This window comes from Microtus oregoni, unplaced genomic scaffold, assembly GCF_018167655.1.
Source record: "Microtus oregoni isolate MIOR12 unplaced genomic scaffold, Mior012 000022F_ref0000154, whole genome shotgun sequence".
Lineage (NCBI taxonomy): Eukaryota > Metazoa > Chordata > Mammalia > Rodentia > Cricetidae > Microtus > Microtus oregoni.
Window position 1 is genome coordinate 16,192,190 of NW_024543081.1, and position 26,985 is coordinate 16,219,174.

The 26,985-nt window shown below is 40.4% G+C and overlaps 1 protein-coding gene and 1 pseudogene across 23 annotated transcripts in view; one reads left to right on the forward strand and one right to left on the reverse strand.

The window, feature by feature from the left end:
• Rbfox2 (RNA binding fox-1 homolog 2) overlaps positions 1–26,985 on the forward strand; it is a 238,930-nt gene that overhangs the window by 128,673 nt on the left and 83,272 nt on the right. The gene's annotated exons all lie outside the window — the stretch shown is intronic.
• On the reverse strand, positions 8,623–23,766 carry LOC121461425 (annotated as a pseudogene).

Here is a 26,985-nt window from a genome sequence, read left to right on the forward strand (position 1 = left end):
GGAGCCTGTCCTGGAACTAGCTCTTGTAGACCAGGCTGGTCTCGAACTCACAGAGATCCGCCTGCCTCTGCCTCCCGAGTGCTGGGATTAAAGGCGTGCGCCACCACTGCCCAGCCTTTTTTTTTTTTTTGAAAAAATGTTTTAAACAGAAACTTGCATGCATACAATAGTCAATATAATTTAACTTTGTATCAATATACAAGAATGGATACCAATATATTTGTCTAAAAGCAGTAACTCACAATTATAAATCTATTGTCCCATCATTCCCTCTTTTTTTTTTTTTTCAAAATGATCCCTGAGCTTATGAAATTCCTCCCCCAACCTCCCAACCCCTAAATGATGTCCCTAAACCCAGGGGTAAACTTTACTGGGAGAGGGGACGTTGTCCTCTAGAATTACTTCCAGCTGTCATGGGGGCGACGTTCTTTCTGGGGGATCCTGTGAAAGTAAAATGATGGTTAAATTTCAAGATCAATGTCTTTTAAAATTGCAAATAGTCTCTGAGTATTTTGTGGAGGTCTGGCCAGAATGCTGTACAAGATGTGCACCATTTCAGCTAACCAAGTTGGGCTCGTCTTGTGCAGCTGGTATCCAAAACAGGTCTTGTAGTAGCACTATCAGTATCATGACGTCATATCAACCAGGTAGAGTTGTTGTTGTGGGGCCCCATCTTCTTCCTGGAAACTTCAAATGTCACTTCAGGAAAAACTCATTGTTCATTGTGAAAAACTTAAACATTAATCATATAGACATATATATATATATATTCAATGAAAGGCATGATAGATATATTCAATGAAAAGTATGATAGATATGAAGAAAAGCAAAGATGTTTTCTAAACTCATATTTCTTTCTGTCCCATATCATGGCTCTTGACATGAGACAGAAACTCCATAAACTCAGGGTTTTTCTCTTACTAACAGGCTTGGAATTGGAGAGGGACTGAGCCAGAGTCCAACTTCAAAACCAGCTCTACATATTTATAAAGAAATGTTTAATAAGACATGTATATATAAATTAATATTACAAAATGTGTCCATCCATCAGTAATTAAATATTCAGGGTCCCTTAATTTCTTTGAAGATGAGTATTTTCCTGTGGAGATAAGAAAAGAACCCTGCCTCCAACCTATCTGTATTTCTTACCATCAGTATGCTCGCCATCCTTATGAAAGAATTGTTATTTATCTTTTTCAAGTGGCTTCTCTTCTTCAAACCAAACCTTTATTAATTTTGACGGTATCCACAATTTTTCCTCACCTGTGGAGATAAGGGCAAAAACCCTTCCTCAACGTAGCACATCTCCTGGCTTCCATTGTGAGGTCAGCACATCCTTGAAATAAACTGGTTGATGTAGTTCAGTAGACTTTTCCATTATCCAATGTCTTTCTGCAGCTGTTGTTCCCTTCTCATTAGCGTTGAGAAAATTCAAGGTTAACAAAGCATTATGTAACCTATTTCTGGGGGTGTTTTCCACCCCTTTCTGTTTGTTCAACATATCTTTTATAGTTCGATTTGATCCTTCTATGACTGCTTGACCTGTAGGATTGTATGGTATACCTGTAACATGCTTGATATTATAATAATCAAAAAACCGTTTCATTTTCCTAGAAACATAAGCAGGACCATTGTCCGTCTTTATTTGTGTAGGTATACCCATGATAGCCATGACTTCTAATAAATGAGTGATTATTGAATCAGCTTTTTCTGAACTTAAAGCAGTTGCCCACTGAAAGCCTGAATAAGTGTCAATGGTGTGATGAACATATTTTAATTTGCCAAATTCTGCAAAGTGGAACACATCCATCTGCCAGATTTCATTCCTTTGGGTGCCCTTTGGATTAGCCCCTGCAGGCAGTGGCGTTTGGTTATAGAAAGAGCAAGTAGGGCATTTCTTTACAATCTCCTTAGCTTGTTGCCATGTAATTGAAAACTCTTCAAACCTTTGCTATTAACATGATGTTTTTTATGAAATTCAGAGGCTTGTAGCACACTACCAATCAATAATTGATCAATTTCTGCATTACCTTGTGCTAGAGGATCTGGCAGACCCGTATGGGATCGGATGTGTGTTATGTACATAGGGCAAAGCCTGTTCCTGATCAAATCTTGAACCTGGAGAAACAATGAGGTTAGTTCTGTATCATCAGGTATAAATTCAGCAGTTTCAATATGTAAAATAACTCTTTCTGTGTATTGTGAATCAGTGACTATATTAATAGGTTCTTTAAAATCCCTTAGCACCATAAGAATGGCATATAATTTCGCCTTCTGGACAGAATTATAAGGACTTTGTTCCACCTTACCCAAATCTTCTGATTTATAACCTGCCTTCCCTGATTTATTGGCATCAGTATAGAATGTACGGGCTCCAGTTATTGGAGCGTCACGGATGATTCGAGGAAGAATCAAGAAGTTCTCTTTATGAAGTTAAGCCTCTTGCTTTTTGGATAGTTGTTATTAATGTTTCCCAAAAAATTAGCACAAGCTCTTTGCCATGGTTCATTATCTTCCCATAATTTCTTTAGTTCATCAGCAGCGAAAGGCACTATAATTTCTGCTGGGTCTATGCCTGCTAGTTGATGAAGTCTCAGCTTACCTTTTATAATTAACTCAGAGACTTTTTCCACATAAGTTTTCAGTTTCTTACTTGGTTTATGTGGTAAAAAGATCCATTCCAGAATAATATCATCTCTGTGCATTAAAATTCCTGTAGGAGAAATTTTTGATGGTAGTATGACGAGAATACAATCGAGCTCTGGATTCACCCTGTCCACATGTGCCTGTTGTAATTTTTCCTCAATCATTGTCAGTTCCTTTTCTGCTTCAGCTGTTAATTCTCTGGGACTGTTTAAATCTTTATCACCATCCAAGGTTTTGTTCAAATGAATTATTAGATCAGGTGTTATTCCAATAGCTGGTCGTAGACTGGAAATGTCTCCTAACAGTCTTTGAAAGTCATTAAGAGTCCGTAGGCGATCTCTCCTAATTTGTGCTTTTTGTGTCTTAATTTTTTGCAAACCTATTTTATAACCTAAATAATTAACAGAATCTCCCTTCTGAATCTTTTCAGGAGCGATTTGCAATCCCCATTTAGGTAAAAGTATCTTTATTTCTTCAAACAGTCTGTTCAAGGTATCCATGTTTGAATCGGATAACAAAATGTCGTCCATGTAATGGTATACTATAGATTTGGGAAATTTCTTGTGTATTATTTGCAATGGTTGGTTCACAAAATATTGGCACAGGGAGGGGCTATTTAACATACCCTGGGGGAGAACGGTCCAGTGGTACCTCCTCGAAGGTTGAGAATTGTTATAAGTAGGCACTGTGAAGGCAAATTTTTCTCTATCTTCTTTTTGTAAAGGTATAGTGAGAAAACAATCCTTTAAATCAATAACTATGAGAGGCCATCCTTTTGGTAATAAAGAGGGCAAAGGAATTCCAGATTGCAGAGGGCCCATAGATAGGTTGAATAACCTTGTTGATGGCCCTGAGATCTGTCACCATTCTCCATTTACTTGATTTTTTCTTAACCACAAATACAGGAGAATTCCAAGGGCTGGTAGATTCTTCTATATGTCCAGCATCTAATTGTTCTTGTACCAGCTGTTCTAAAGCCTGTAACTTTTCCTCAGCTAAAGGCCATTGCTTTGTCCATATTGGTTTCTCAGTCAACCATTTTAGAGGCAAGGCTGTTGGTATCTCTGAAGGGACATCAATTGCTTGTTCTTGTACAGCCCGAATGGCCGGTTTTCTCCATTTGTAATATCTTTTTTTAAAAAATATTTATTTAGTTATTAATTTATTATGTATACAGTGTTCTGCCTGCACATATCCCTTCAGGCCAGAAGAGGGCACCAGACCCCATTACAGATGGTTGTGAGCCACCATGTGGTTGCTGGGAATTGAACTCAGGACCTTTGAAAGCGCAGGCAATGCTCTTAACCTCTGAGCCATCTCTCCAGCCCTGTAATTTCTTTTAATATTATTCTCAGAAATATAGGCTCTAGAAGTAGCAGGAATGTTAATTTTGGTATTCCATTGTTGTAATAGGTCACGACCCCATAAATTCATTGTGATATTGGCTACATATGGCCTTAATTTTCCTATTTGTCCCTCTGGCCCTATACATTCAACCCATCTCGTGCTCTGCCTTACTCCAGATAGGGTTCCAATTCCCAGGAGCTGAACATTTACATTCTGAAGAGGCCAACACGGATGCCAAGATTCTGGGGTAATGATACTTACATCAGCACCTGTGTCCAGCAGGCCAGTAATAAAAATGCCATTTACACACACTCTCAGTTTAGGTCTTTGATCATTTATAGAAGTTTGCCAAAACACACGTAACTTATCTTTCTGATCATTATTGCTTGTAACAGTAGGCATGGGGCTTCCTAATTGTCCTGACGAGGCACGTTCTCTGCAGAAACTGGAAATGACTGAACCATGTTTGCCATGGGGGCCTGTGAGGCCCCCCCCCCTCACGTTTCCCGACTGTATCAGGTTGCCTTGTCTATCTCTTGTAGACCTGCATTCATTCGTCCAATGTCTGCCTTTTCCACATCTTCTACATAAACCTGAAGGCTGAGTCCTATTTCTGTTATTTCTAGAAGATGCATTATTATTATTTCTGAAAGATGCATTATTATTATTATTATTATTATTTCTGAAAATCTGTTGTCTACAATTCCTTTTCATATGACCCATTTTGCCACAATTAAAACATTTGGTATTCTGGTGTCTCCTTTTACCATTGGAAATTGCTTCTTCTACCCATGCTTCAGTGCCATAATCAAATGTATCAACATTGAGTGTATGCAAGACCCATTCTTCCAAGGGCGCTGATCTGAGCTTTAAAGGCCCCAAAATCCTTTTGCATTCCACATTTGCATTTTCATAAGCCAAAGACTCAATCATTATACATCTTGCTTCTGGGTCAGATATCCCTATTTGTACAGCCTTAGTTAATCTTTGTAAAAAGTCACTAAAGGGTTCTCTCTGACCCTGTTTAACTCTGACAAATGATTCCATTCTCTGTCCTGGGTCTTGTACCCTGTCCCAAGCCCCTAAGGCTGCTGTAGTACACATGGAGAGTGTGTTTTCATCCAAATTAGCTTGTTCCTGAGGGTCGGAAAAGAGCCCTTCACCTAGAATTTTATCTAGGGAAATGTCAATTCCCTTTGCTTTTTCCTGCTGTTCTAAGAGTCTAGCCTTTTGCCTGAATAAGCATTTCCATTTCAATTGCGGTCCACTCTCAAGTACCGCAGAGCTCAGCTGGAGCCAGTCTGAGGGGGTTGCTCTGCTTGTCGTGGCCCAAGTTCTTAGCATCTCTTTAACAAAAGAGGCTTGCATCCCAAAAGTCATGACAGCCTGTTTTATTTCCTTGAGATCATTCATACGGACAGGCTCCCATGTATCCTCCTTGATGACCCTAGGGTTTTTGGAACCAATCATCTTCTCTGATGTTATTACTGGAAAGGCAGGTAGAGCTGTAGGTAGAGCTTTGTGGAAATTGTCCCGGAGAGATTTACCCACAGATGTAGTTAAAATTTGGCTTTCTACCCTTTGCTCTTCTTCATCAGAATTTAGAAATTCCTCAATCTTTTCAATTCTATTCACCATTGCCTTCTGCAATGTCTGAATCTCCTGTCCAGAATTATGTTCCAAAGCCTTCATTGAGGATTCTAAAGTATGAAGTTTGTCCGTTAGAGATAACATCTCATCTTTGGACATAATTTTTATGGCATAAACCGTGCCTTCTTGTATTGACAATCTTTCCGTCAATCTGTCATAAGCTTTAGACAAAATCCGATTGTCACATTCAGCAGTTTTGATTCTCTCAGTTAATGTTTCATTTCCTACAGAAAGGGACTGAAGCTTATGATCCAAATCAGCTGTTCCCTCTTCCATAGTAATGAATTTCTCCTTAATACCAGCCACTAATGTTTCAGTTCCTACTGAAAGGGACTGAAGCTTACAATCCAAATCAGCTGTTCCCTCTTCCATAGTAATGAATTTCTCCTTAACATCAGCCTGGAGAACTTCAAACTGATTCTCAATTGTTTTTAAGCATTCAATCTCTGCCTTAAGAATCCTGGATTCGTCTCGTAAAGACTTTATCATATTTCTATTATCAAACCATTTAGTGACAATGAAAACTACGAATCCCAGAAGGATCCATAGATGTGAGGTGATAGACACACATGGTACAATTAAAAAAACTGTTAAATTCTTGAATACTAATGTGTTCAGACATTTTATTTTTAAAAGAAAATTTTTTACCTGCAATGATAGGTTCCTGCCAGTGGTGGCCTCTGTGTTTTTGGAGCCTGTCCTAGAACTAGCTCTTGTAGACCAGGCTGGCCTCGAACTCACAGAGATCTGCCTGCCTTTGCCTCCCAAGTGCTGGTATCAAAGGCATGCGCCACCACCACCCGGCCAAGTCACTTTGTATCAGACCAAATCTGCCACTGTGGCGGCTTTTGTTGCAAAACCACAGGTACTTGAGCTTCTGCTAATTCAGGCAGTGGGGTTCCGCTGCAAACTTAGCCAAGGCAGGCAGAATGGGCCTGTGTGGCCGAGTGTGTCTCGGACTCGGCACTGGGGCCCGAGTCACGAACTAAAAAGCAGCACCCAGGAGGGTGCTGTGTTAGCTAGCGGGCTACCCGCTTGAGTCGGGGGCAAAATAGCCCACGTTGGACGCCAAAATGTAACGGCGTAAACAAATGCAGACAGATTGTAAAAATATGTATACATCTTTAATGGCGAAATAGACTTACAGAACCACCGTTCCCGCGGAGACCAGGAAAGCAGAAGAGACGGCTGGGAGCACGCTCGCCAAATTTATGGGCAAACATTAGCCCGAGGCGAACATGCCCCCCAAGGGGCGGGACTTATCCCTACAAGTGTCCAAAATATTTTATATATCTTTCTGTTAAGCATATTAAAACCTCATAAATTTTCTTGATTCGAGTTACTTTTTAGTTGCTGTAGCACAAACTTGGTTAGTTTTTCTTTTGCTTACTGACTGCCCTTTGCTAAGTACACTTTCTCACAGCATGGGTCCCAGATGTTATCCAGAAGTTGCTAGAGATGCTGACATTTATACATACTTTAAAAAGGAGCATTTTATTCTTTTATTTTTACTTTTGAGATTATAATAGAATTACATTTCCCCCTTTTCTGTCTCCAAGCTCTCCCATATATCCCTCCTTACTGTCTTTCAAATTTATGGCCTTTTATTTTCATTACTTTCTAAATACATACATACATACATACATACATACATGGATATGTGTGAATATATAGTTTTCCATACATAAATATATTTATATAAATTTATATTCCTAAATACATAATACCTATATATATATTTCTAAATACATAAATATAACAAGCTCAGTTTGTATAATGTTTCTCGTATGTGTGTATGTTTTCAGGCCTGACCTTTTGTACTGGATAACTGGCTGTGTTCTTCCCAAGGGAAGATGATTTCTCCCGCTCTCAGCATTCTTTAGTTGCCTGTAGTTCTTGTATAGGGCTGAGCACTGCCTACCACACAACCACTGAACTCTTAGAAAAGAACAGCTCAGATGAAGCTAGTTTGATGTATCCACAAGGCTTGCACACTTGGATGTTCGCTTCTTTTCTGTGGAAGGTCAGTCTTCTTCAGGTTCTACTTTGATCAGGCTTTATTTCCCTTCCACAATTCTTGCTCCTACTATTTCAGTTTTCTTATATTCCCATTTTTTTATTTGAGGCTTTTTTTGATCTGAAGAATTCTACTGCTTGGCTATTCGCAATTCCCTATTTTCCTGTTCTGTGATCTTAACATTTTTTATGTTCTCTTTCGTCTGGATTCCTGGTACATCTGTAAGTACATGGAGAAACACAGTTATTTTTTGCAATGTGGGCCTTGGAAACTGTTCACTGTCAAAGCTATTCTTCTTCCTCCATCCCTTCCTCCCCAGGTAATTAGCACAAATGAATATAATGACTTTTGGAGTCTTTTTCAAGGGCAGCAGTCAATGTGCCAGCTTCCCCAAGAAAACTGTTGACTGGAAGCTAGCCCATGAATTAAGAATGAGAAGTGTGAACCCTTAACACAAGCAATTTCAAAAGTAGGGAAGCAATAAAGCATGCCTAGAAATGCTGCTGTCCCTTAGCACTGTGAAAGGGTTAAAAAACATCCACGGCAGGTATTTTCTTTAAATTTCATGTTTGGTGTAGTTATGTCAGTGTAAAGGTAAGTGGACGAAACTCAGTTTTGGAATTCACTTTTTGCATGTAAAGTTAAACACATACAGTTTGTTGATTCTTGCATGCTATCACTAAACAGACCCTAAAATTAAAATTACTAGATGTTTAACCTAATAATATACCCCTAGTTTTTTTTTTTTTTTTTTTTTTTTTGGAGCGGGGGAGATGAGACCTGCATTTTTCAAACTTTATTCAAAAAGGTTGTAAATCCAGCATGCGTCCTACACTGGCTATGTGTGTTCTCACAGAACAGCTGCTATTCACAGCAAGGTCCTAATGTTTTCAGCACAGCTTAAGTAGCCCATAAGTTTTGGACTTTTTTTTTTTTATTTCAGTGATTAGTAAAAGATTTATTTATTCAAGAATAGAGTCATCCTTGCTAAACTTAATAGGAGATCTTAAAAGTTGGTCCAATTTTTCTCCCTGGATAAATCTTTCCTTTCTGTCCATGTCTTTTTTTTTTATTTCTTTTTTTAAATTGATTTTTATTGAGCTCTACATTTTTCTCTGCTCCCCTCCCTGCCTCTCCTCTCCCCTTCAACCCTGTCTCAAGGTCTCCATGCTCCCAATTTACTCAGGAGATCTTGTCTTTTTCTACTTCCCCCATATCTGTTTTGAAAACATAGTACCAGAAGACAAGGGGCACAAATGCCGACGCGGCTCCTAGAAGTGAGTTCTCAGGGGTGGGTCTGAAATTAGGATAAATATTTGTTGATACTGTATAGGTCCAGTGGATCAAAGCAGGATCTTTGATGTGTGTTTGGCAGTTGGGGTCTTTGTACTAAACCAGATACTCCTGTTTAAGCCGAGCCCTCAGGTTAAAGCACTTGACCTATGCCCTTCCGATCTTCAGAGACACATCATACTTGATTGGGTCAGGTATTGGGGAGAGTGGCTAGGGTCACAGGCTTATATTTGGAACCCACATCTTGGCTCCCCAGTGCTTGTTTTTGTCTTTGCAGTTTATTGTTGTTGTTGTTTTTTGAAAGTGTCTTTATTATTAAAAAGTGACAGGAAGCATGATCCTGAAATGTTTGTCTGATGTGACATATCCTATCACCACTAATTACTAGTACGCTGGTATAGATGCAGCTGCCCAGACTACAGTGTTATATTGGCATGTAAATAATAGTCAATAATGAAAATTTGTTTATTACCACTGGAGTTTATGTGACAGCCCAGCAGTGCTGTTTTCTGTTAGCTTATTCTGTTCATATGTTACTGTTCTGAACCTTTTAAAGGGTCCTTGCCCTACCAGTCTGCGTTGACATTTTGTATGTTTAGAACCCTAGTCCTAGAAAGGAATGCGAGGTCATGGAAGTGACACACATAGACTCTATGGCTCAGAGTTTTTGCAGGGTGTGGTGGCACATTCTTTTAATGTGGAGGATGAGGTGGGAAGATCTTCCCATGGAAGACCAGCCAGGAGTACATAGTAAGACCCTGTGGAAAGAATGAAAAGGTTAAACCTCCAGGTAATAATAAGCACGTCAGAAAATAGATGGTACATGCCATTCTGGGTTGCTGGAAGATTCAGGAGATAAAAGTAGGTATTAAGAAACAAGGGTTTTGAAAATGGTTAAGAAACATTGGTCTAAAGTCTTTCATTTTCTCAGACTAAAAGAATTTCTACTTTTGTAAATCTGCAGTAGAAACATGTCATTAGAACTTGTTCTGACTCCAAGATGTGGGACAACTTAGTAAAATGTAAGTATGGCCACAGGGGTGATGCATTCCTAACCCCACATTTTCACATGGAGATCTGAAGCCAGATTAGTTCAAAGAGCTGTTAACTGCCCAGCTTTCTCAAAGAGGAGGATGTTGGTCTGTGGATGTGCCCCTCAGTGGCACTGGGGAGCTTGGGAGCTGGAGTGAGTCTGTCAGTCCCTGCCTTGAAAGAACCAGTATGGAGTAGGCTAGGGTTCAGAACCTGAGCCTAGCCAGTAATAATCAATTAATGTGAACTGATGCTCACTATTGCTTGATAATACAGATAAAGGATGGATTAGATTCAGAATAGAAGTATCCATGTTCATTAGAGCTGTGTTCTGTGACAGGTAGAAATAGGTTCTGGGTTTTGAGGAACTTACCTTCTTTTCAAATCTTTTTAGTCAGTACCTTAGGAGTTTAGAGAAACTTCTGCACTTTGGACTCCTGGGTGATTAATTTTTTTTCCATGTTCTCGTCACATTTGGTGTCATTCCTCTTTTTAATCCTTTTGTCACTGTGTAGTCTGTCTTGCTATAGTTTCAGTGTACATTTCTCTGTTGATTAAAGATGCTGAGCCCATCTACATGTCTCTTTGACTGACTGTATATCTTTGGTGAGATGCCACTGTCTATCCATATTCTAATTGGATGATTTCTATTTTTGAATTTTGACAGTTCTTTTTATAATTACAAAGTTTCAGATACATGGTCTACAAATACTTTCTTCCATTTTGTTGATTTTCTTCTTGTTTCATGTCACAGAGCAAAACAAAAGCTTAATTATGATAAAGTCTAGTTATTTTTTCCACTTACAGATCATGATTTTGGTGTCTAAGAACGTTTCCTTGTTTTTTAGTCTTGGAAATTTTCTGGTATCCCTCCCCCCCTTCCAAAAAGTTTTTTAGCTTCTCAGGGATAAATGTCTGTAATTGTAAATGACACGCTGAGGCACCTGGCAATGGAGAGGTCAAGACCCAGCACCCAATATTTGCTTTCTTGGTGACTCTGGCTCGATTTCAGAAGTCTGAAAGCTGTGTATATTGTTCTTCCTTTGGTTAGAGATGCAGGGCTCCTTATCCATGCCCTCTATTGTTTCTAGGTGCTTGAGCCACAGGTCTGGTCCACAGGAAACAAGGAAAATCTGGGAACTCACCCCCTGCCCTGAGGGCACTACCCAGTTTGCTTTCTCTTCTCTGCCTTGAAGAGTCTTTGTGATTATAGATACAGCTCACTGTCAGAACACTGCTAGGACTGGAGATGGATCTCAGTGGTCGAGCACACCACCCCCCCAAAAAAAGAAAGACTTCCTTAGACTTGTGTGAATCTGAATTGTTGTAGACTTTTAAATTGTACCCAAGGGGCAAGCAGTGAAAATTGTGTATGCACTATCTTCCTGGAAGAAGAAATCAGTAGTTTCGTTATGCTAATTGAATACTGCCAAACAGAAAAGTGTACAAATTAACATGCAGATATTTCCAGAAAAATAAGTGATGTTCATTTGCTCTTGCTTATGGAGTCAGCAGTTGAGCACATTTTCTGGATTTGCCATCACCAGAGGCAGTGCTACCGTCTGTAAGATAGAGAACACCATCCTTACACAGAGGTTCACAGCTCCTCTAACAATGGGGAGTGGATGTACCAGAATTCGTTGAGTCCAAGAGTTCTGGGCTAGCCCCAGCAAGATAGACCTTGCCTCTTAAAAACACTGAGCAGAGTCAGATGGTGGTGGTGCGTTCCTTTAATCCCAACACTCGGGAGGCAGAGAAAGGCGTATCTCTGTGAGTTCAAGACCAGCCTGGTCTACAAGAACGAGTTCCAAGGCAGGTTCTAAAGCTGCAGAGAAACCCTGTCTTCAAACAAAACAAAACAAAAGCAAAGAAAACAATGAACAGTACTTGAGAGGCAAAGGCACTCCGGCAGATCTCTAAGCTCAAGGACAGCGTGGTCTATGTAGAGAGATTCTGTTTCAAAACAATAAAAGCAGTAACACATTTAGAAGCTGAATACAGACCCACAGCCTTAACTTAAAGCACCCAGGGCTGTCATCTGGATTCTTGGATTTCTGGAGGAGTAATGGCTTGTGAACCACTTGTTAGTTTGTTGATGTTTTTAAATAATCACACTGAATAGTTCTAAGTCTACATTGGCTTAGCTCACATTTGTCATACAATGAAACCTCTCCTACCACCACACAAGTAGAGGAAAAGAATGAAAAAGAAACTTTATTCTAGACTACTGGACTTTGGAACTAAGGAGATGTGGTTTTGGACCCTGAAGTATGCTTATCAGCAGGACTAGCCTCAGCAGAAGCCCCTGTCGTTAACCATAAGGAGATGCGGTAGGCCTGAACTATGTTTGTTCACATTGTGAAAACAAAAGTAGCTATTGATTTAATCCTATTACATGGCGTTGATTTTAGAAATCATTGGATTGATGCTAGGATTTAGGGTTTAATCCTGTAAAGATCAGACTTTCTCATCTTATTGATCCTAAGTCCTTTTTAATCTTATTAATTATGCCGGGCTGTTTTCCCAAAGTGCTAGTGCTTGCGTGCATCCATGTGTGTGTATGTGCAGTTGTATGTGTACATGCGTGTGTGTGTATGTACATAACTCTTTTTCTAAGATAGCCGTGCCCCTCCTTCTGTCTTTGAAAGAGAACTTGAGCTTTCTCGTGAAGAGCTACAGAACCCTTTACAGGTCTCCAGATTAACATTACTATTGTAAGCATGATGTGAGTTCTATATTCCTATAGCTAAGATTAAAGTAGGTCTTGGCAGGCTTCTAGAGAGGGACTCTAGTCTTAATCTTGGATTTCCTGAGAAGGCATGTGCTACTCTGCGGAAGGGTGTGTATGTGTGTGTGTGTGTGTCTGTCTGTCTGTCTGTCTACATATGGGCATGCACATTTAGAAGCTCTTAGTCAGAAATATTAGTTAAATTAATTATAACTGGGATACTACTCTCCTGTGGTAGAACAGAAAAAAAGTTCGTTTTGTTTTTCTTTTTTTAACATTTATACTGAAATTGTGCAGTGTGTGTTAGGAAACAAAAATACACATTTAGACTTGTGGCTTTTGTATTCACTTTGCAGACTTTTTTTCATGGTTATTTTTTGAGACACGGTTTCTTTGTGAAACAGTAGTCCTGTCTATCCTGGAACTTACTCTGTAGACCAGGCTGGTCTCATACTCAAAGAAATCCACCTGCCTCTGCCTTCAAAATGCTGGCATGTGGATAAAGGCATGCACTGCCACCACCTGGCGCTTTGCAGACTCTTAACTGAATGAAACCTTATGCTCTCTAGTTCATTTTTAACTTTCCCCCCCAAAGGATAATTATTATTGACCATCCCAGCAATCAAGATGAGAAATTTTAGATAGCTATACGTTCTTATTTGGGGGTATGAACTTTCCTAATTAGATCAGCAGTGTTGTGATTGGTCAAGACTACTGGGTGTCTAAAGAGTGCCCTCTCTCTCGGGTTCTCTGGGTAGAGTGGTGCTCGTGGTTGCTTTTAACTAGCATGTCCACATTAGCAGTTTGTTGTTTCTATTGGGAGGGGGCTGCTGCAATACCTGTGTAGAGGTCAGAGAACAGTGTGCAAGAGATGACTTACACTTTCCACCATGTGGATCCTGAGTATCCAGCTCTCGGCTGCTTTGGTGGCAGACACCTTCTTGCTGCCCCAGAATGCAGTTTTGAGCAGGAGTGTTTAGTGAAGTCTTTGGATTGTGGTAAGGTGATGTTTTGATGTTGTAGGTGGAAACCTTATAATATGTTCTTAACCATTATACAACTTAAGGGTTAAGAATACCTTACAGTACTCTTATGACTAAGATTTCCTTGTATACAGTTTGTATATAGCAAACTGTTGTGGTTTGAAGTGATATAAAACTGGTTGGGGAGGGAGTTTTATTGATTTCTCAATAAATTGAGTCTCTTCCCACCCCCACTTTTTTTTTTTTTAATACAGTATCTCACTAGGTATCTGGCCTTTATCTTGTAGTTTCCCCCAGAGTTAGAGTTAGAGGCTGGGCCCACAATGTCTTTTTTAGGCATGTATGTATGAATGATACTTTGCTTATTTATTTAAAAGGAAATTATTATAATTTCTTTACCAAAAGGAGAACTGGATCTGTAGTGAATTTCTACTGCTGACATTACAGTCTTGAAAAGTAGAAGAAGAATCTAATTACATAAATGAGAAAAACTTAGGGCTAAAGGACCTACTTTTGGTATAGGGTAATTGTATAGGAAGGGGTAGGGGCTTTAGCTTCTAATCCTCTTTCAGAGAGGCTCCGTATCAGGCCTGCACAGAAAAATTCAGTAGAGCGGCTCCTTTATCATAAAGGGAATTTTAATTTAAAAATGTTCTTGCATCATGAGCAGAGCAAGCGACAGATAGCTACACTGGGCATTTTATCTCCTTCAAACCACATTACCAGTAATTGTTGCATTAAATCAAAGTCAGAAGAGATTACAGGTCTGAATAGAGCAAGAGGTTGGTGCCGACCCAGGGATTCCCACACTGCTTCGTTGTTGTCAGAGCCCTGCCCCTTCCTCAGCAGGGATGATAGTTAGGGGAGCTGCCCTGATGTCTGACTGTGCATGTGCATTGTAGGATGCAAGGTGACAAACACAGTCTGGGAAGAGAGGCAGTCACACATCTAAGACTCCACAGCTTCTCTTTCTGTTAACTTTTCTGTGGACCCAAGGGGATGACTGACTGACTATCTCTCTGTCTTTATATCTATCTATCTATCTATCTATCTATCTTATCTATCTATGGTACTACTAGATAAATAAGAGATAGGCATAAAAAACATGCATCCCCCTAAACAACTCATATATAGATAATATTCTCTCCTTCCTAAATTATCGGAGATGTTGCTGAGGAGCCTCACTATGTACTGGCCTTGTTTGTGCACTAACTGATTTTACACAGTGCTATTGTTACTTTCTTCTTTCAGACGAAGAATTAGAGGCAGAGAGACATTAAATAACTACCAAATCATACAGTTGTAGAGCCTTGCTGCTAAGATTTGACTCCAGCTAATCTGGCTTCAGACGGTCTCCAGCACACACACACACTGTTGTGTAGGCCATTCTGGAATTCTGCTGAGTGTAGGAGATACTTGCAGAACAAAGCTAAACTGCATAGTCCTTCTCTTTCCAGGAGTAACAGAAGGATGTGAACAACAAACTGAAAAGGCTGTGTGCAAGTGCTAAGTAAGGAGTCTGCCAGCAGCCTAGCCTGGGTGGTTAGTCATTTTCAGAGCAGCCTGGCCGTCTCTGCTTACTTTCAGACCTAATTTCCACTACATCATTATCCCTTACTTACCGTAGGACAGCCTGAGGCTTTCTCCATTTCCCTTTGCGAAACTTCCCTCGCCTCAAAGCACACAACTAACCTTCCAAAACCTCTCTGCAATGAGGGGGCCAGGAACTGAGTCTGTCATTGGCAGCTCTGCTGAGGTGTACTTAATACACAGTTAAGTGGTACACATTGAAGTCAGTTTATTAAGTTTTGACATGTACACACCAATGAAGTCATCACAACTGAGATAATCATCAGATTGAAGATCTCCAGATTCTTCATGTCCTGATGCCTCCCCTGTCCCAGCACATTAACAAGCAACCAGTGATTTGTTTCTTGTCATTGTATGTAAGTTTGCACTTTTAGCATTTGACAAAAATGAAATCATATGGTAAAAGCCATATGCCTGGGACTTCTTGTACCTAGTATCATTATTTTGAAGTTCGTCTTGTGTGCACTAAAGACACATTCATTTTGTTGCTGAGTTACTAGTGTTCATTTGTGACTGTGACAGTATGGTGAGCATTATCTCTTGATGGGCGTTTGGGTTGTTTTTACTTGAGAGTTTGTGTACAGGTATTTATATGAATATACATTCTCATTTCTCCTTGGTAAATATTAATACTAGCAAATTAGATTGGGTAGACTACGTGAAAGGTATATTGTGATATTTTAGGAAGTTGCAAAGTACTGATTCTAGTTGTCAGTTGTACAATTTTCTTATGTTTTTTGACTTAAAGCCCTTTATCAAATACATGCTTTATAAATGGTTTTGCTAATGTGTGACTTGCTTTCTTTTCCTCACAGTGTTCATTGGTAAGGAAAATTTTTTTAGTGAAGTCTGATTTGTTGGTTTGTTCTTTTATGGCTTGTTTTTTGTTTGTTTGGTGCTAAGTGTCAGACCAAGGGCATTGACTATGCACCCTACAACTGGGCAACACCCTTAGGCAATCAAAGCTCAGAAATCTTGCTTAATCCAAGAAGTTTTATTCCTGAAGTTTGTAGTATCCTGTTTTGTGTTTTCAGCCTGTGGTCAAATTTTCTGTACAGTACAAATGTGTACGTTGGTTCATTTTTACCATGTGTGACTGTGCAGATGTCCAGTTCCAGTTGTTAGATACTGTTTGTTGGGAATACTATTCTCTCTTTGAATTGCCCTGTACCTCTGACTGTGTTTCTAGATTTTTCTGTTGTCTCCCCCACCCCCAACATCATTACACTCATTCTTTTTTTTAAATTGATTTTTATTGAACTTTACCTTTTTCTCTGCTCCCCTCTCCCCTTCAATCCTCCCCCAAGGTCCCCTTGCTCCCAATTTACTCAGGAGATCTTGTCTTTTTCTATTTTCTACTTCCCATGTAGATTAGATCTATGTAAGTCTCTCTTAGAGTCTTCATTGTTGTCTAAGTTCTCTGGGATTGTGGTTTGTAGGCTGGGTTTCTTTGCTTTATGTTTAAAAAACCACCTATGAGTGAGTACATGTGATAATTGTCTTTCTGTGTCTGGGTTACTTCACTCAAAATAATGTTTTCATTCTTCAATTGAGGGGCATTTAGGTTGTTTCCAGGTTCTGGCTATGACAAAGCTGCTATGAACATAGTTGAACACATGTCCTTGTGGCACAATTGAGCATCCTTTGGATAGATACCCAAAAATGGTATTACTGGGTCTTGAGGAAGGTTGTTTCCTAATTTTCTGAGAAATCACCACACTGACATCCAAAGGGGTTGTACCAGCTTGCATTCCCACCAGCAATGCAGAAGTGTTCCCTTTATCCCACAACCTCTCCAGCATAAATTGTTATCAGTTTTGATTTTGGCCGTTCTTTCAGGTATAAGATGGAATCTCAGAGTTGTTTTGATTTGCATTTCTCTGATGACTAAGGATGTTGAACATTTCCTTAAGTGTCTTTCAGCCATTTTAGATTCCTCTGTTTAGGGATTTACTCTATTTTTTTTAAATTGGATTATGTGTTCTTTTGGTGTCCAATTTTCTTGAGTTCTCTATATATTTTGGAGATCAGACCTGCCTGATGTGGGGTTAGTGAAGATCTTTTCCCATTCTGTAGGCTGTCATTTTGTCTTGTTGACCGTGTTCTTTGCTTTACAGAAGCTTTTCAGTTTCAGGAGGTCCCATTTATTAATTGTTTCTCTCAGTGTCTGTGCTGCTGGAGTTATATTTAGAAAATGGTCTCCTGTGCCTATGTGTTCAAGTGTACTTCCCATACACTCATTCTTGTAGGGATGGAGTCTAGTAGAACTTGAGAAAAGTGGTCGATATTACAATGCGTAGAGGAAGATAATCACAGTCTTCGCTTGTATAGAAGAGCATGGATAGCACAAGGAAGTGGAAGAATAGCTGTGCATGGACTCTGTGTTCTAGACTATTAAGTTGGCTCCAACTGGTCTGTACATTCAGTGTAACCTCAATCAGAATCCCAGCCAAATTTTTATAGGAATTGACTAACCTATTGTAAAATTACTATGGAAATCCTAAGGACCTAGAATAGTTACAACAGCTTTGAAGGGGAAAAGGCTTGTTTTAGGTTGTGGCTTCAGAGATTTCAGTTTGGGTCTGATGTTTTTGGTCTGCGGTGAGGTAGCATGGTAGAGGGAAAGCAGCCCACCTTGTGGGGGATGGGCAGGAGGTGGGGTTGCAGTTTCCAAGGATACACTTCACTGATCTGTTCCTCCAAACTGCACTGATGCACAGTAACATCCCATTCCAGAAGGGGGGATAAGACAATAGCAAAAGGACGAAGACTAAATCCTGTAGCCCCTTTCTGGCATCATGGGCATGTGCTTTTGTGATAAGAGATCAGAGATGGGCAACCCTGTCCCTTCAGCACTGCTACCTTCAAGGCCCCTGTCCTGGGCTGGCTGCCCCTATCTTTAGCAGAGGTTTCATGTTCCTACTCATATTTTATCTCCTGGAGTCTCCATTGCAGCTTCTCCTTTTCTCTCACAGCTTCACATACTTTTAGGGGCTGCCCATGGGGATGCCAACACTGTCCACACATTTAGTGGCCTCCTAGGCTTTCTTCTGTATCTGGGTAGAAACCTTTATGGTCTCAGCTCTTTTTCTGCATATCTGTAAAACCAATATCACACACATGATATCAAAGTACCTATCAGCTTGACTCATAGTTAGAACCCCCAGAATCAAAATACTGAGATTTCTGAGTGCCCACATGTCTGAATTGGGGAAACGTTTCCTAAGTGGTCCGTGTAAACAAGGGACCACATGGCTCTCTTTTCTAAAGGAAAAATCGTTCAGATACATACACATGTTAAGGTGGGTGGAGTCTAGCCAATTTCTGAGATGCCTCTGAGGCATCTTTCCTGCTGCTCTGATGCCAGATTTATTTTCCATCTCTTCAGCAGCCCTGATTTCTAAAGCCTAAACTTTATGTAGCCTCTTTTTTTTTTGTCCAAACCACAAGCTTTAAAAATCCTTGTGCTCTGCTTTTTGTGCCTGATTCTTACTAAACCTAGCTAAAAGCAGTTAGTAATAATCATGTAGTAGTCTACATATTGGATGAACTACTTGAATTTCTCTACAAGATTTGTTTGTAACCTTTAAACAAGCCTTCCACGAAGTCTCAGCACACAGACAAAATGAAGATAGTTTTCTCTTTGGTAAAGTAACATGAGTGGTCTCTAGTCCAGTTCCCAGAGTTGGTGTTCCCATCTGAAATCACATGAATACAATCTTTCCTAGTCGTATTTCTGTGGCATCCTGGTCTTCTGACCTCCTATCCAGAGCTGCACAGTAAGCTTGGTTTATATTCTAGGCTTTCTCTAGCCTACTTCTTTCTTTTCTTTGATTTTAATTTTGTATGTACAAGTTTTTTGCCTGCATGTATGGTTTGTGTACTATATACATGCATCGCTTGCAAAGGCCAAAAGAGGGCATTGAATCCCCTGGAACTGAAATTTCAAACAGCTGTGAACTAGGAATCAAAACTTGGGTCCTCAGTGTTCTTACTCACTGAGCCGTCTTGAATCCATAGCCTACTTCAGATTCTTCTAAACTTCTCGATAAACCAGTTTCAAAGGCTTATGTACTTATGATAGAATAGTTTTTAATTATCAACTTAATGCAATCTAGAGTTGATTTAGGATGAAATTCTCAATGAGGGATTGTCTAGACAGATGGTTATCTAATGGACATATTTGTGGTGATTGTCTTGATTATGTTAATTGAGTCATAAAGACCTGCCCATTGTACATGGTCAAAATAAGAAGTAGAAACCACCTAGGATTCCCTAGGGTTGGGTCCTAGATTTTGTAAGCCTGGAAAGAGTGAGCTGAGTACAAGCATGTATACATGATCTCTCTGCTATTGACTGCAGATGGGACTAGCTGCCCTAGGTTCCTGCCACCTAAACTTACCTGCAATGATGGCCTCTAATCTCGAACTGGGAGCCAGATAATAAGGGGAAAGAAGCTGAAACAACAGGGTGTGGTCAGGGTCAGTCACAGCAGCAATTCCACTTTCTGTGTTGGTTGTATCTTGTCCTGTGACAGAGCATCTGAGAGAACAGTTTAAGAAGGGAGGTGTTGGTACAGTTCAGAGGTCTCAGTTGCTGTTACTCCTCTCCCCTCTCCGTAGGAGCTATTTTATATTTAAACACTAAACATCTTTTCTAAAACCTACTTTCTTACAACAGTAAAAGTTATTCATTCACTGCATTTTGTGGACCAGGAATTTGGGTGGTTTTAGTTGGATTGGATTGGCTGGGCATAGGTACTGTAGAATGATCTCTTCGTATCTGGGAGTAAGTAGGTTGTTTGATCTTAGGGGTCTCAATTAAGAACAGCTCATTTTTGTTCCAGTTGTCTCACTGTCAAATTCCTTTACACATTGGCATTAGGACAAAGAGAGATGAAAGATGGCCAGCCAGAGTGAGGAAGGCACCTGTACAATTCTCTGCTTTTCTTTTTTAAAAATCTGTTTATTTATTATGTATACAGTGTTCTGCCTGCTTACAGTGTTATACCTGCAGGCCGGAAGAGGGTGCCAGATCTCATCATGGATGGTTGTGAGCCACCATATGGCTGGTGGGAATTAAACTCAGGACCTCTGGAAGAGCAGTCAATACTTTTAACCGCTGAGCCATCTTTCCAGCCCCAAATTCTCTGCCTTTCATTGGCTAATTTTTAGTTATTCTACATAATAATAATAATAATAAATAATGCCTTAAGCATTATTTTTTTTACTCCTTTATATTATCTATCAAGATTTAAGTAACTATGATGCTATTATTTATAGGTACATTTTACTACCCTTCCTTTCCTCTTTTTTTTTTTTCTTCTTTTTTCTTTCTTGAAACAGGGTTTCACATGTAGCCCTACCTATCCTGGAACTCACTATGTAAACCAGGCTGACCTTGAGTTCCTAGCACTGCCTCCCCAGTGCTGCAAATGAAAGTGTATTACTTATTAACAGTACAGGTTGAATACCCATTATCAAAAATGTGAGGAACCAGAAGAGTTTTAGATTTCAGACTGTTTGTGAGGCTTTGGAATATTTTCATAGGCTGCACTGGTTGGACATTCCTAATGCAAAATTTTGAATTACAAAATGCTAAATCTAAAACTTTTTTGAGTCAATATCAATGATCAAAGATTTTAGATTTCATAGTTTTAGGATCAGGGATTCTCAAACTCTGCCAATTTAGAAAGAGTAAAGACAGACACTTCAAGAAGAGTGTTGTCGGCTTGCCTCACAGTTGGCTGGCCCTGCCTTTCATTTCTGAGCACAATGTTTCAGTCATACACGGGTTCGTTACTGCCCACATTTTTTATCCTATGTGTCATGCAAAGGCATGTTTCTACCCTTCACTGATTTTCAGTGTTCTGGTTAGGCATCATTTGAAGCCTTTATCTTGGTAAGAATATTCAACTGTCTCATGCTAGAACAAGTAGAACTCTCATGCAGATTATCATACAAGCTTTTGGCCTTGTGATATTTTTCTGCCCTTCTTTGTTTATTCACCTAGAGTGCTGCTCCAGTCTCAGTCCCGTACCCAAGTTAAAGATGGTTGGTATGGTAGCTCTTCTACTTTTCTTTTCACTGTAATCGAAATATCCAGCAGAACCAAGTTGACAGGAAAAGTTTAGTTGGGCTCATGATTGTAGAGAGACTGCAGTTTGTCTTGGCTGGAGGGAGCTAGGGTGGGAATTGAGTCAATCCCGGTGTTAGAAACTTGTGGCAATTACTTATATTAGCATAATTTTGAGAATGATGCAAGATAAATGGGTGGGTATTGAACTTTATTTAGCAAAGCAGCTAATCGAGATGTGCCCAGGATCACATAGGAAGTGCCATTATACTTAGCAGGAAGGCAGATGGCCGCTACTGGACACAGGAAGAAAAAAGAACCTGTTATGTGACAAAAGTTTTCTTGGGGAAACATAACACATGTCTGCTTACCCCAGAAAAGGATCCCAAGACAGACCAAAGTATGGATACCACCAAAGTCCGACTTGGTGAGCCAGTGAGTTTTATTGGGGTTACTTACAGGAGCAGAAATGACTCAAAGACAGCTGCATCACCAAGGCCCACCCTGGTAGCCTGGGTGACATCTCACACAGCTGGGAAACCTGGAGCACACTGCACAGCCTTCAGGCAGCTCTACAGGTTGGAGAGCATCCTTTCCAACTGACTCTGGTCTAAACCTCTTCAGGCAGCTCAGCTGGTTTTGGTCTGGTCTCAGAGTCTTCTTTATAGTTCGGCTTCCTTTCATCTGACAGGTACTCTCAGCTTTTGCTACTTACCCTGGGAAAGAATGGCCTAGGGAATCTGGTTTTAGGGACTTCCTGAAACAATTGAGGTATTTACCCCTTATTTAAAGAGTTTTCCTGTTGGATGAAATGCTTCATCTTGGAGGAAACCATAGCACAAGTCAGCCTTATAGATCAGTGCTGAAGATAGGGCTTGAAAGGGCCCGTTTTTAGACTCAGACTCTGGGGTGCATAAGGAAATAATTTGATTGCAGGCACAGGGGGAAAACAACAAAGGAAAAGACAAGGGTGGGCCACTGATGTTGCCAAGAGCTGTCCTGTGAGTCCCACCTGGGCCCAAGGCAGAAAGTTTGGTGAAATTCATATTCCAGTGTGGTTTCTACTTCTTATTTTGACCAGCATTGAGCCCACCCTAGTACCAGTGTCACCAAACCAGCTTTGAGAAGTATAGTTTTCTAAATCCTCATTCTCTTTAGCCTTTACATGTTACATGGCATTGTTTTGTTTTTTGTGGGGTGTATTGTTGTTGTTGTTGGTTTATTTTTTGAGACAGGGTTTCTCTGTAGCTTTGGAGCCCGTCTCAGCATCCTGAGTGCTGGGATTAAAAGTGTGTGCCACCACTTCCCAGTGCTACATGGCATTGTTAAGGGATGTGGGCTGCAGAAAAGTAGCAAATGCCCTTTGTGTTCTGGCTCTTGTGAGGACTCCAAAGCCCCACTTAATCTTGTGTTGTTTGCTTTCTAGAAGTTCAGGCTTCTGTAGGGTTCTACTTACAGCCCCTTTGCTGTCCCTCTGAGTGTCTCTCCCCCACTCCCACTCTTTTGTTGTTGTTTGGTTGGTTGGTTTTGTTTTTGTTTTTTGAGACAGGGTTTCTCTGTGTAGCCCTGGTTCTCCTGGAACTTGCTCTGTAGACTAGGTTAGTCTCAAACTCAGAGATCCACGTGTCTCTGCCTCCTGAGTACTGGGATTAAAGGTGTGCTCCACCACTGCCTGGCTTCTGTTATCTTAAATACAATACCACCTGAACATGTAATTATCTGTAGACTAATTCACTAGATATCAAACTGGGTTCACTGATGAAGCTTTAAGTTTGTCAGCCATAGTCTGTTATTATGGTCCCATTGTCATTTTCAGGTTTTTATATCAGGAGGAATCTTAGAAGATTGAGTGGGCAGTTGTGCTCTTACTGACTGGACTACCAACACAGAATCTCAGAAGATTTATTAGTGACTTAACGGGCTAACTGACAAGTGTCATGTGACCAGTCATGAACTACTCTTCTATATACCATGTAGTGAGGTTGGAGTCACATAGAATTCCTTGATTTAAGAGGATATTTTGGGTAAGATTTTTATTGCAAACACCTGCCCCTTCCCACCTTAGAGTAGGACCCAGGATGTTCTGCATACTAGGAAATTGCTTTCCCCCGAGACCTACCCCAGCCCTCTTCTGTTATTGATCAGCTTCAGAGAGAACAATTGAAATGGACATTATAGGCTTTAAAGTGTGGCCAGACAAATGTTAAGATGGTGGGAGCCTCTGCTGACCTTCCTTCAGAGTTGGCAGAGGTTAATGATGGGAAGTGTGTGTAGAGAGCCTTTTAGCAGTACTAGTCCACGTGTGCTGAGCTGCTCACGGTGCTTAGATTTGTCTTGCGGCGGTATTTCACCCCTTACTTCACCTGTACCTTCAATATGTTTTGCACCAGGTTGTTGCTACTCATTTCTCTAGTACTTAGCATAATACCTTATGTAGAGTAGATGTAAATAATTGTCTTTTGGTATGGGACTAGGTGATCTTGCTATCCTTTGCCATTTGGGCCTTGAACTCTGATTTATTTATTTGTTTGTTTGTTTATTATGTATATAGTATTCTGTCTGAGTGTATGCCTGCAGGTCAGAAGAGGGCACCAGACCTCATTACAGATGGTTGTGAGCCACCATGTTGTTGCTGGGAATTGAACTCAGGACCTTTGGAGGAGCAGGCAACGCTCTTTTTTTTTTTTTTTTTTTTTTTTTTTTTTCCCCCTGTTATTTTATTTTATTTTATTTTATTTTTTTGGAGGATTTTTGGCTCATAATGTTTTTTTTTTTTAAATTTATTTATTTATTAAGGATTTCTGCCTCGTCCCCACAACCGCTTCCCATTTCCCTCCCCCTCCCCCGATCAAGTCCCCCCCCCTCATCTGCTCGAAGAGCAATCAGGGTTCCCTGACCTGTGGGAAGCCCAAGGACTGCCCACCTCTATCCAGGTCTCGTAAGTTGAGCATCCAAACTGCCTAGGCTCCCACAAAGCCAGTACGTGCAGTAGGATCAAAAACCCACTGCAATTGTTCTTGAATTCTCAGTATTCCTCATTGTCCGCTATGTTCAGCTAGTGCGGATTTATCCCATGCTTTTTCAGACCTAGGCCAGCTGGCCCTGGTGAGATCCCAATAGAACATCCCCATTGTCTTAACCGCTGATCCATCTCTCCAGCCTGAACTCTGATCTTCTTGCCTCAGATTTTCAGTAGCTGGGATTTACAAGCATGCCCCATCATAACAGATGTTTTAACTACATTGAATGGATTGCCTCCCCTCCCTGAGATAAGGTTTTTCTATGTAGCTCTGGCTATCCTGGAACTCACTCTATAGACCAGACTGCCCTCAAATTTACAGAGACCCATTTGCCTCTGCCTTCCGAGAACTGGGATTAAAGGTGTGTGCTATCTCTGCCAAGCTGAATTGGTTTATTTTTGATTCTCATTTGTAATTAATAGAGAATTAGTGCTGCCAAGCTAGGAATATTCTAGTATTTTGTATGGTCCTTGTAATCTGATTGATTTAGGGTACATGTTGTGCCTGGAAGACCATCTCTAGATGTGTCAGTGCAATTCGAACCTTAAAGAACAGTTTCTCCTGGACACTCTTGCACTTAACTTCAATGGTCATAGAAGGCTGCACTTAAGATGTGTGGGAACAGCCATGCTAGTGCAGGCCTTCAACACTCAACCTCACCAACCCCATGAAGGCATGTCCTAACATTACTGACTCTGCCTTAGTAGATTAGGAGGTCATAACACTGAAACAAACTTAGAATTATCATTTGAATTTTTGAATGTTTGTCCCAAATAGGATATTTCTTATGAGGAATAGTTTTACCGGTATATCTCTATGAGCCATTTATTTTCACTTTTGTGCATTGTGTGTTATTTTCTAATGACTACTTAGCTGGCTCGATTGTAGATGAAAGCCAACTCAACTTGCTGTGGGCTGCTAACTAACCTCACACCTGTCTGTATTTGTTACTGCTTTTAATATCAGTTACAGAAATATGTGTGCACATGTGTGTGCAAACAATGGCAGGGTGGGTGAAGCTGCTTCCTAAAAGGAGAAAAGCAACTGCTTTTCTGTAGCGACCTCTCCACCCCCATCTCTTTACAGGCAGCCACAGTTAATCCCTCCAAGTTTGACTGGAACAGCTGAGAGTACGCCCTGCATATTTGCAAGCCTCCAGTGGATTCATATTGCTCAGAGTTGGGGCCACCTTCCTCTTTTCTAGCTGATCCTGCCAGCTGTCCTAGCTCCTGTTGAAACAGGAGGGGGCTGCGTGTTAAATGATACAGAAACATACAGTATCATGAAAGGGACCCTTCACTGCATGTATCAGTTGGCTCTTTTCTGCCAGTTCTTTCCATGGCTTGGCTTTTATGCTGTTAATCCTAACACCTGTCTCTGCTGGAGACAGTGAGAAGGGAAGGAGGGAGGGAGAGAGGGAGGGAGGGAGAGAGAGAGAGAGAGAGAGAGAGAGAGAGAGAACGAGAACACATGCACGCACATTTCTGCCCAAGGGAGGGCTAGAGAAATAATACAGTCCCACTAGCCTTCCATGTCCTAGCTTGCGAGTATTCCCTTTGACACACAGCCTGCACCTTATTATTTTGGCTCTTGTGCTTCTGCCCTTGTTTGCCACTTTAAGGAGCCAGAGGTCTCTTCCCTGGCTATCATCTTCTGCCTCTTGGCTTTCTGGTGGAGTTGTCAGATAAAAACCAATCCCTCGTGCTGTCTTTAGTGTGTACAGCTAACTCAGTTGCAGCGGTTTGCTTTCTTTGAACATCTCTTATGTATACTGCTGAATCCTATTAGTCTGAACCAAACTCTAACTTCACCAGCTGAGCCAGCACAGCTATCTGTGTAGACTGGAAAATAGGACAAGAATTTTTTTTTCTCTTTTTGAGGGTGCTTCTAGTTCCCTTGGACAGGACACATCAGCCAGGACAAAAACTTAAGGTGATTTTTGTGCTGTCCAGATCTGGAGCCTCTTTTCCTCTGCTATGTATGGTGTATATTGCATGGATTATCAGTATCCTCTTGTCCAGGTAAGCTGGGTTATGATTTGTTTTCCAAACACCATTTGATTGACATGAAAGTGTTATGATAGAAGAGTACAGGCTTTCTATCATTTGACTTGGTGCCATTTGGGATAGATTTCTCAAGGTTTTGTTGTTGTTGTTGTTGGTGGTGGTGGTTTTTTTCTTTGTTTTGTTTTTTGAGGGGCTAATTTGCTGTAGTAAGAGATCTGATTTTAATAGTGATGATAACTGAACAGGAGTGGTTGGCTTTTCAGTTTTAGAAATTCTGGAGCTTTAGAGACTGAGGAGACAGAATGGGTTAGGCAGTATAGATGTAATATTTATAATGCCACCATGATAGAATAAACTTCAGGCTCTTTAGAGGTATGGGTGACAGTCTCCAAGTGTTACTGTATTTTTCAGAAAGGTAATACATAATCAAGGCCAGGCCTAGACTATTTTAATTTGGTTTAGCCTAACATTTTCAATTATTTTGTGGTAGAATTAGTGACATTTTCATTGTTAACTTGTTGAAACCCAGAACCAGAAAAGGTTCAGCCATTCTAAAGCATATTACATTGTGTAAATGCCTTTTGACTGGTAGCAGGAC